The sequence below is a fragment of the Phasianus colchicus genome, chromosome 1, assembly GCF_987193195.1.
Source record: "Phasianus colchicus chromosome 1, bPhaCol1.hap1.1, whole genome shotgun sequence".
NCBI lineage: Eukaryota > Metazoa > Chordata > Aves > Galliformes > Phasianidae > Phasianus > Phasianus colchicus.
In genome coordinates, this window is record NC_143436.1 from 74,013,417 (window position 1) to 74,023,241 (window position 9,825).

Below are 9,825 nucleotides of genomic sequence, written 5' to 3' on the forward strand. Positions count from 1 at the left end.
TCCATCCTATAACTGATACACCCTTTCTCCAAGGCTGTAACAGCTAAATGGAAAGAATATATTTCAAATTATAAATGTGACTGTCTTGTTACATCCTCATGTAAAAGTGTGATTAGCATACGTTCTAAAAAATTGCTTATTTTCAAACTGGTGTGCTTTCTCAACTTTTATTTTTTTAAACCCAATTCTATAAGAATTACTTTGAATGTTCCATTCTTGAAGAATTCTTTAGTGGGAACAGCTCTACCTTACAATGATTTTTCTCCTTTCTTCCAGAAACTTTTAAATTAGTATGCAGACTTAAAACCCAAGAAATGACTTCCACTAGCTTTGATGGCTCTATGTGATACTATATCTTCAGCTACTCATAAAATGAATGAAATAAAAATGTAATATCTCAAAAGCAGGTTGAGGTGGATATAGACATTATCTTCTCCCAGTCTACTTACATACGCAGTGATTTTTTATATAGAACAAGCTTACTTCTACATTGCCAGATCTTTGAGCAGTCTTTGTTTGGCACATACAGATTTCAGAAGCAGTTCAGCCAGGAACTGCTTCTGAACGTAGCCCCTTGGGGAAAAAAAGAGTTTGGAACATTGCCATGAAACAATTAATATCTAAGCACTGCTGGGAAATGAGTAAACAGGAATCCCAGAGAAAATCTTAGTAGTCTCAGCTGAAATAGGAGTGGTGAATTTCCACATTCTTTTCTGCAATATTCTTTCCTTTTATTAGATGTGCTTTGGAGGTTCAGAAGTTCTATCAAAATGACTTAGAGATTACATAGGAATGTATCTACTCCTTCCTCTGCCAAACAAGGCCGCTATTAGCTCTGCATTGCTGGAAATCTTTGTGTTCAATTCCTGCTGAACTACTACAAAATCTGACTGCAAGCTATCACCATATCCAGAAATCTCAGCTAAGCCAGATGTAACACTCAATTACAATAACTTCTGTTATATCAACTCCATAACTGACTCCACAGATGGAAATGTACAGTGATATCCTGGGGCTTTCAAGCTGTGAAGACAGTAGCAGAGCATGATCCTGAGCCAGACTGTTGGGCCTGGGAGAACTCAAAGTATAGCTGCAGTGCTTGTTTGGAAATGAGGAATACAAAAGCTAGAAATCTGTGTAGGCTGAAGTTGTATGTGAGTCCCCAGAGCTGTGCTAGGATGCTTAGTTGTGCGACTAATTGTAGCTAAAAGCACCAGTTCTGCCTAGTTCAAAGAAGACTAGTTTTCAACTCTGCTTTCCTTTTTCTTATGTGTAGGCATTGTGCCTATTCCATGATGCCTTGGAGGTTTGCCATGGCCTCCACCTTCCATCAGTGATGTGACTGCCTCACAGTTCACTGCTTTCTAGCAAACTTCTACTGCTCTCTTCCTCCAAAAGGGAGGGAAGTGAAAGACCTGCTATTCCTGCACTGAGGACTACCTTTAAGAATAAAAATGTAAACCAATGAGAAGAATTATGACAAAGGCACAGTCTAAGAAGACACAGTGTATTTCTTTAATTCTTTTTCTTTTTGGTCATCAATTAGTGTGTGAAATCCATCTAAAGTGGATTTCACACCTCCTCAGAGTGACTAGGAACTGTGTAACTTGTTTTCCAGATTGGCGCAGGGTTCCTATGAGAAAATACAAGTGTGTTCCTAACATTAAAGTCTGCATTACATGAAAAGGTCATCAAGCTGAGGCTACAAGAGACAAATATAGATTTGTCCTTTCTCTTCCTTTGGAAGACTTTAGATAGCAACTAACTCAGCCAAGTGACTTGCTTTTCCTTTCTTGCTTCCTGATGTAGCTGCTGCCATCTCATGTCTTCACATTGGCCTTCATGATCCTGTGCCTATTAAACTAAATTTCCTTTGAGGACTGGCAGAGCCATTTTGTCTGCAGCAGCCCACAACAGCCATTCATGAAGAAGCTATGGGTGTAACTTGGAGGCAGAATTGTTGAATCTCTGGGAATTTTAACAGGTTGCCAAATTAATTTTTTGGCACTGGAAAATACAACAAAAATTGTGATTTTCAACACCTCTATTACTTGTTCAAATCTGAATTTATTAACAGTTCCAATGAAAGGCATGATACTGGATCTCTTCTGCCAGATTTCAAAGATAAACAGTAGAGGTGTCAACATGATTCAGAAATTGGTTGCAATAATCTTGCAATGGAAAACATTAGGCAACTAATACAGGAGCTGGTGGCAGCTCTCACTACAGTAGCAGTCTACTCTGTCTCACCATGCCCAAGCACAGTAGATCAAATTCAGGGAAAATTCAATTGAAATTTGATTTTTATTTCTCTTTCAGCTTTTCTCATATTCCCATTTTGATTAAAGAAGTCATCTTAGGGGAGGAAAGTAGGAAGACAGTAACATGAGGGACACCTTCAGGTCAGCACACCAGAAGGACAAGTGCTAGGAGGGAGTGTGGGACAGGATGCCTTTGTAGAGAAAATAGCTCTGAAGACTGTGTAGGCTGAATGGTGCATCTTTTTTTTTTAATATCTTCTCCTTCTCTGGCTTCATTAGTGCAGGATGAATACTGTGTTTTATTGAATTGTCATTACTTTGTCTTGCTTTTACTATGTGATTGCATTCCCTTCTAATTTATTGGTTGATGTCTAGGAGTATTTCCTATCAGGAAGGGGTGGGATAAGGCTGGAATGTCTGTTTGAGATGAAGAGGGTTAAGAAAAGAGGTTAGGAAAAGCAATCCAACTATGCTTGCGTATCTCCACAACAGACAAGTACCTATAGTGACTTACTAGCTTTTCATCAAAGTTTCCTTTAGGGATGAGTTTCGCTATAGAGAAGAATTTGGATTTCTGTTTGCCTTTCAGTGTTCACTTACTAATAGCATCCAATTTAATGACAGGAAATTAGTAATGAAATTCAGCAATGACAGGCTTCTTACTTATGCCAAGTGACTTGCAACTGAACAGGAAGGGAAACTAATCCTCTGCTTTATCAAGAGATTTGGTTTGCTCATTGCTGATGCACATTTGAACAGATAGAAATGTATAAATATTTATGACAACTTTAGAGCATTACTGGAAGGAAATACTGGAAAGATTTAGTTCTTTTGAGTGCGTTCTGATAGTCATGTTCACTGCCTCCAGTGGCAATGGGATTACATGTAGAAATTGGCCAGTAAGAGTTTATGGCAAGATGGGCAGAGCTGAGTTAACAATATTTGCTACGTCTCATAAATTCTGAGTAAAATAAGCACACCTGCTGGGTTGAAGTCTTAAAGGGTGATTTTAAATTTGTTTCCATGCTTCCTCATTCTGAGATATAAGAGGGGAGAAGGAAGAACAGAAGTAGCTAGTTGAAGTGAGATGTATTTTTAATTTAAATGTGATTGGTATTTCCTGGAGATATTTTCAGCTACAATCTGAGGTTTTAGAATGGAAGTTTAATTGATGTGATGTCATAAAATAAATAGAATAAATCTATTAATTGATGGTCTTTCAGTCTGGTTCTCCCTGGGTGGCAGGTGTCTACATTACAAAGACCATAAAGTGTGGCACCTCTCTTGGCAGTGTCAGCTAGGAACCTAAGCTTTAATTTGTCTTAGTGATTACATTCTTCTTCGAGGTGGTCTCTCTAGGACATGGCTTCAGTACCACGTTGAATTTGGAAGGGAAGGTTTAGGGGTGGCAATATGAAGCAAAAAGACTATCAGTTCCTAACCAGAATCTGTACATGCATCACTGAAAACTCTTGTCTCCAACAGAGTCAATCTGATATCTGATATCTGTCACTATCCTTAAGTGTACTATTAATATTACAGTTAAGATATTTGTTTCTTTGCTCTTAATGTTAGGGTGTTTTTCAAGTGAAATAGGAAGCCTTATTAACAAATTGATGGTGAGATCAGGGGTTCACTCTGCTATATTAAACATGGTTTCCAGACTTTAGATATTTGCTGAGGCTGTGAAATGGATTAGTACTGGAAAGATGGAAGCCATTAGGGAGGGTAGCAGAGCAAAATGGCAAAAGGGGCTTTGTGACACAAAGAAGACATGACACCAAGTTCATGGACTAGGCTGGGAAGAAAGTCTAAGAAGAGGGCTAACAGGCAAGTTGCTAAAGTTACAGTTAGGCCTTGAAGGGTTCAGGTCTTTGTCTAGAAGGACTATTGCTAGAACATTGTCTGGAAATGTATGTTGTGTAATATGTCTACAGACAGAATTACACAGGTAACAGGACTTATCCCCATATTTGTACGACGAAACTGTCTTTGGGTGAGGTAAGATATTGTAAAAGTTGAAATGCTGTAACCAAATCTCTTTATAAGCATTTAAATTTAAAGTATTAAATCATTACTCCAAATAAGGGTCTGTAATTTCAACTGTTGTGAAAGTAATATCAGGCTACTGGTGCTCTGTATCCCTATGAAATATCTACCATTACTATTCTCAGTCCAGATGAATAGAATGAGATCCAAAACTGGTTTTGTTCGTTTGTTTGTTAACTTTGCTTTGTTATTTATTTCACAAAAGGTTAAATCTGCTTTTTTAGTGGGATGGGAAATTTCCAGCAATACTACTCAGTCATCTGGGTTTTAGATTATGGAAATGCTGTGATAGCAGATGGTAAGGGGAGGGAAAAAATTTCCAACTAACACTTGGTGTCCTAATGAGGATCTTTTCTAAAGTGAAAAAAAAAAAAGGACTTTCAACCAATAAGTTGTACAAGAATGTTATGTAGTTACATTGCACTCAAGTTCTTTGCCCAGACAAGCATGATTGCAGGGGAAAACTGCCCATTTTCATTTGTGGATACCTGTGACTATATGCATCATTATTACTAAAAATAAACTATGTCCTAACAGAAATCTTTATCTAAAGAGGTGATGGAGACAGAGGATTTGTATGGTCTGGAACATTACTCACTCTTCAGGAGAAAAAAAAAAAAAGCCTTATGAAAAGCCTCATAATGAATACTTGTATGAAGAAACAGAATTGTCATAATTATGCCAGGTCTACACTATGGTTTTATGTCTTCTCAATTCAATGGATTCCAGTGAAAGCTGCCATGCCTATTTCAAAATAGAAGTACATGCCAATTTTTAGCTTCATGTATTTTTGGGATGATCACTATTTCACACACTTTGAACAAAAGAAATTTAATAGGAGAAGGAAACAGTAAATCCTCAGTCTTAGTACTTCCCTGCCTCTTTCTCGCCCTCCTATTTCTTTAGATAGTTGATTTGTGAAGAAATCTCTTGAGATGACATATTTTTTTAAAACATTTACACAGTTTATATAAAATTTATCAAACTTAATTAAATGGAAAAGCAAAGCATGTGAAAATCTTGTTAAACCATGCTATTGTTTAAGCTTTCATGGCTAGTTCCTTATATGCATGCTGAGTCTTGATTTCTGTTAACATATTTTCTTTCATGAGATTTTTTTCTAAAGGAGGACATGGAAATGGGGTGCCTCTAGCCATGGTTCAACCACGTAAAAGTCTGGGAGAATTATTTTATTTATTCATTTTTGCCAAACCTCTTATGATTTTTTTCTTTTGTCTTCCCAAGTCTTAATTTTTGTATCAGCTAATTGCTCTTAAAAATCTTCTTTGTTGCCACAATCAAGAATTAATCAATTCATATTTCCTTTAATATTATACATTTGCTGAAGTTATAAATGTGTGTGCGTCTGCATGTGTACATGAAAAGAAAATTAAATAATTTTATATTATAAATTATATAAATTGCAATGGAATAGAGCTGTTAGTACTGAAAAAGGAATTCATATATATGCTGAAAGTCAGAAATAGGCTCATGCAACACTTGAATCTCAAAAACAGGCTTAAGGTAGAATCTGTTAATTTTAACAGTGTAAATAAATACATGATAAATATACAGTAACATTTTCTTCCTTGCACTTAGTTGTATTAGGATAATCAGAAGTCATTCTAAATTTCAGGATGGGCTACGTTCTAAGCCATTCTGCCACTCTTTTTTCTTTTCTCTTTCTTTATCATCTATTTTTGTTCTGTTTTTCATTCCCCCCCCCCCCCCCTTTTTTTTTTTAATTTTCACTTTTTTTTTTTTTCCGAAAATCCAGAACTACTTCCAAACAGTTCAGAATTTTCAAAGATTCCCTCAGGAAACTATACGCGGTTCCCCTTCCCACTAATGTATCTACACTTTTGTAAGAAAGCACAAACAATTAGAATTCAAAGGAAATAGACAGTGGATATTTCCCTCAGACTGACAGCATGCGCTCTGATTTACATGGGCATAATAAAAAACTTGACAAAGGAAAATATTTGTTTCCTTACCCCAGGAGAATGGTGGAGTATTTGTGTTTCACTAGTCAAATTATGATCAAATATAAGATTTAGGATGCTGGGAAAGTGACCTACTCAGTTTTCTTGATTCCTGAAAAGATCTACCACTAAGCTTTAGCCCTTTTATTGAGTATGGAGCAGTACTGAAAGGCATGGAATAGAACTACTGTTGGGTATCTTCTGTGAAAAACCTGTTGCTTATTTTAAAAGCCTAAAAGATTAGCTAGAGAAATTTTTTTAATCAAAGATCTTCACTACAGATCCTGTGTAGTGATGACAAAGTACCTAAGTACATGACTCAGTTATGACAGTGTGTCATAGTGTCCAAAACATATTAGAAAGTAAAGAAATTGGAATTTTTTTATACTCCATATGGTGCTGGATAACTAGGAGCAGATATATGTAGAGTGCCAGTGGGCCTGTCCACTGCACTTTAAGAGAATTATTGCAAGCTATGCAAGGCAAAAGTTAAGAAATGAAATAAGTTAATAAATAAATCAGTGGGACTGAGTGCACCCTCAAGTTTGCAGATGACACCAAGTGGTGCAGTTAATATGGCAGAAGGGATGCTACTCAAAGGGACCTGGACAAGCTTGAAAGTTTGGCCCACCTAATGAGGTTCAACAAGGACAAATACAAGCTGTTGCATTTGAATTGCTGCAATCCCAGGTATGAGTACAGACTGGGTGAAGAACTCATTGAGAGCAGCCCTGTGGAGAAGGTCGTGGGGATCCTGGTGGATGAAAAGCTGGACATGAGCCAGCAGTGTGTGCTTGTAGCCCAGAAAGCAAACAGTATCCTGGGCTGCATCAAAAGACAGGTGGCCAGCAGGAAGAGGGAGGTGATTGTCTTCCTCGCTAGTCTACCTCAGTGCGGCCCCATCTGGAGTACTGTGTGCAGGTGTGGGACCTCCAGGACAGTAAAGATGTGGAGCTGTTTGGACGGGGTCCAGAGAAAGGCCGTGTAGATGATAGCAAGGCTGGAGTACCTCTACTATAAGGAAAGGTTGAGGGAACTGGTTTTGTTCAGCCTGGAGAAGAGAATGATTTTGGAAGATTTCCCTGTAGCCTTCCAGTAAGTACAAGGAGCTTACAAACAGGACGGAGGCAAACTTTATGCACTCTGGTAGTGATAAAACAAGGGGGAATGGTTTTAAACTAAAAGAGGAAAGAGATTATATGATAAGGATTTTTCACACAGTTGTGCTGCAAGAACAAGCTCCTTGGAGAAGTTGTTAATTCCTCCATCCCTGGAGGTATACCCAGGTTGGATGGGAACTCGGCCAACTTGATCTAGAGCCTGATTTAGCACTTGGCAACAGTGTTCACAGCAGAGATGTTGAACTAAATGATCTTTAAGGTCTTTTCCAGCCTAAGCCACTCCATAATTCTATAAAATGATATTTTGTGATCTATGAAATCAGGTTTGCATTCATTTTAACAGCTGTTTACTTTTAATAACAAAGACTTGGGGAAAATATGCATGTGTGTATGCCTGTGTGTATGTGTGGAAAGTGCTGAAAGTCAATAGCCGCTTTCCTGTCTTAGAACTCATAGCAGTTCTAATATGGTTGTTACTGTCAATTGTGATTAAAACTTAATGGAATTTTTCCATTGCTGAAGAGTTTTATGAGTAGTCAGCTGATCAGTTTTACTGCTGTAATTCTCAAACATTTTAAATAATATATTTTCTTCATAAATTGGGTATTTCTCCCTAATATGTCTTAGGGACTTACTATCATTACATCACTGCTTTAATTTATAGAAGAATGAGGCAAATAATGCTTTGTTTTATAGCCTGCTTTGACAATAAGGACAAACAGTAAGTTCACTCGTGTATATTTCATGTGTGCGCGCATGAACAAGTGAACATATAGTTCCACATTATACTTAAAAGATTTTTGAAAGTGATTTAGGTTTGTGGCTCTAGGGGTGCTTTGTAGCACATAGTGATACATTTCTTAAAGATGAAGAAACTAATAGGGCCCATCAAATTACAAATAGTAGTAATAAATTCAATGAATTCTTGCCAGTCACATCAAAAGTGCTCTATAAAAAGAAGGCAAGGGGAACAGCAAAAATTGTGACTGATTATCCCAGTTAAGTTTATGTTTACTTCAGAAGTTTGCCTTAGCAGTAATTTTTGTTTAAATAACTACATTGAAGACCTTGAGTAAAAGTATCATTTTCATTCATCTGGGATTTGAATATTTAAGAGAAACTAAGTGGATTTTATTGGCTGATTATACTAGTATGCATTACACCCAGATTTCATTGCTATCATTTTTGCTGAATTGAAATACAATTTGAAAGCTATTTTTGAAATTTCTAAATCTGACGGGTTCTGTTTTGGCTCCGTCATACAGTGATGGTTACTTTTCACCTAATACAGATATACAGTCACAGCTGACTATCAAACTCAAAAGGGCTAATTCAAAATAACTTAAAAAAATATGATTATTGCTTTCTGTACTTGAGAAGACACTTCGCTACTGTCTAACATTACAAAGGTAGTGCTCAGTGGTCATGGCAGACACATAGGTGCAACCATTTGAACTACAGAAGCTAGGATAAAACCAAGTCTCATTATGCTAAGAGGGATTTGGGCCTGTATTGCTTCTATGTAAAGGCTTCTGCCATCTTTCCATTGCAGTTTCACTAGTTGAGACATACCTTCTACTACAATAGACACTTTCCCATGGATTAAATATGTTTACATTTGTGGTTACTTTGAAAGTACTATGAAGCCTTTTTGTTTAATTAAACTAACATTTATTCTCTTTAGTGAAACATAATGTGTAATCTCCCCTTATGTTCATTCTTTACCATAGGCAATTTGGATAACATTGTTAGGTTGTTAGGAAAGATTAACTTCACCTAGGATTGTGCTAGCTTTTCAAAATGTTTTCTTCCATATCTTTTCAACTCCTGAGTGTGTTTGGTATAGAGTGAATAAAACATATCATCCTGTAGGCTAGAATATACCTAATTGCTGTTGATCATATTTCAAGGGAACTCAATCAAATGTGCTATTTCTTTGTACATTAAATACAATCCTTAGGCTTTTAATTCTTTAAAAAATTCCTTTAATTTTGTCATGGCCCCTATGTATTTATTTTTCTCCTATGAAAACATGTCAATAAAATAATAATAATAAAATAAATAACAATAATAAATATTCAGAATTCATTGATCCAGTACACAATGAACTCAATGTGCTGGGAGAAAGGGGGGAAAAAAAAAAAGACTTAGTGAATATGTTTTTTAGGCAGAATTCAGATTCATTTCACCCTTGTTATCCTTTCCTTATTTCATGTTTTCCACATCCCACTTTACAAAAATAGGCTAGGAAGACCATTATTTCATTATAAATATTTCTATTTATTCCAGTCAGAGAAGATGGAGATGTCCATTTCCATAAATGAATAAAATGACATTAATCTGTTCTTCACACCGTGTTTCATGGAGTATACCCATGTGCTGTATCAAGAAAGAAACAAATTGTAGAAATTA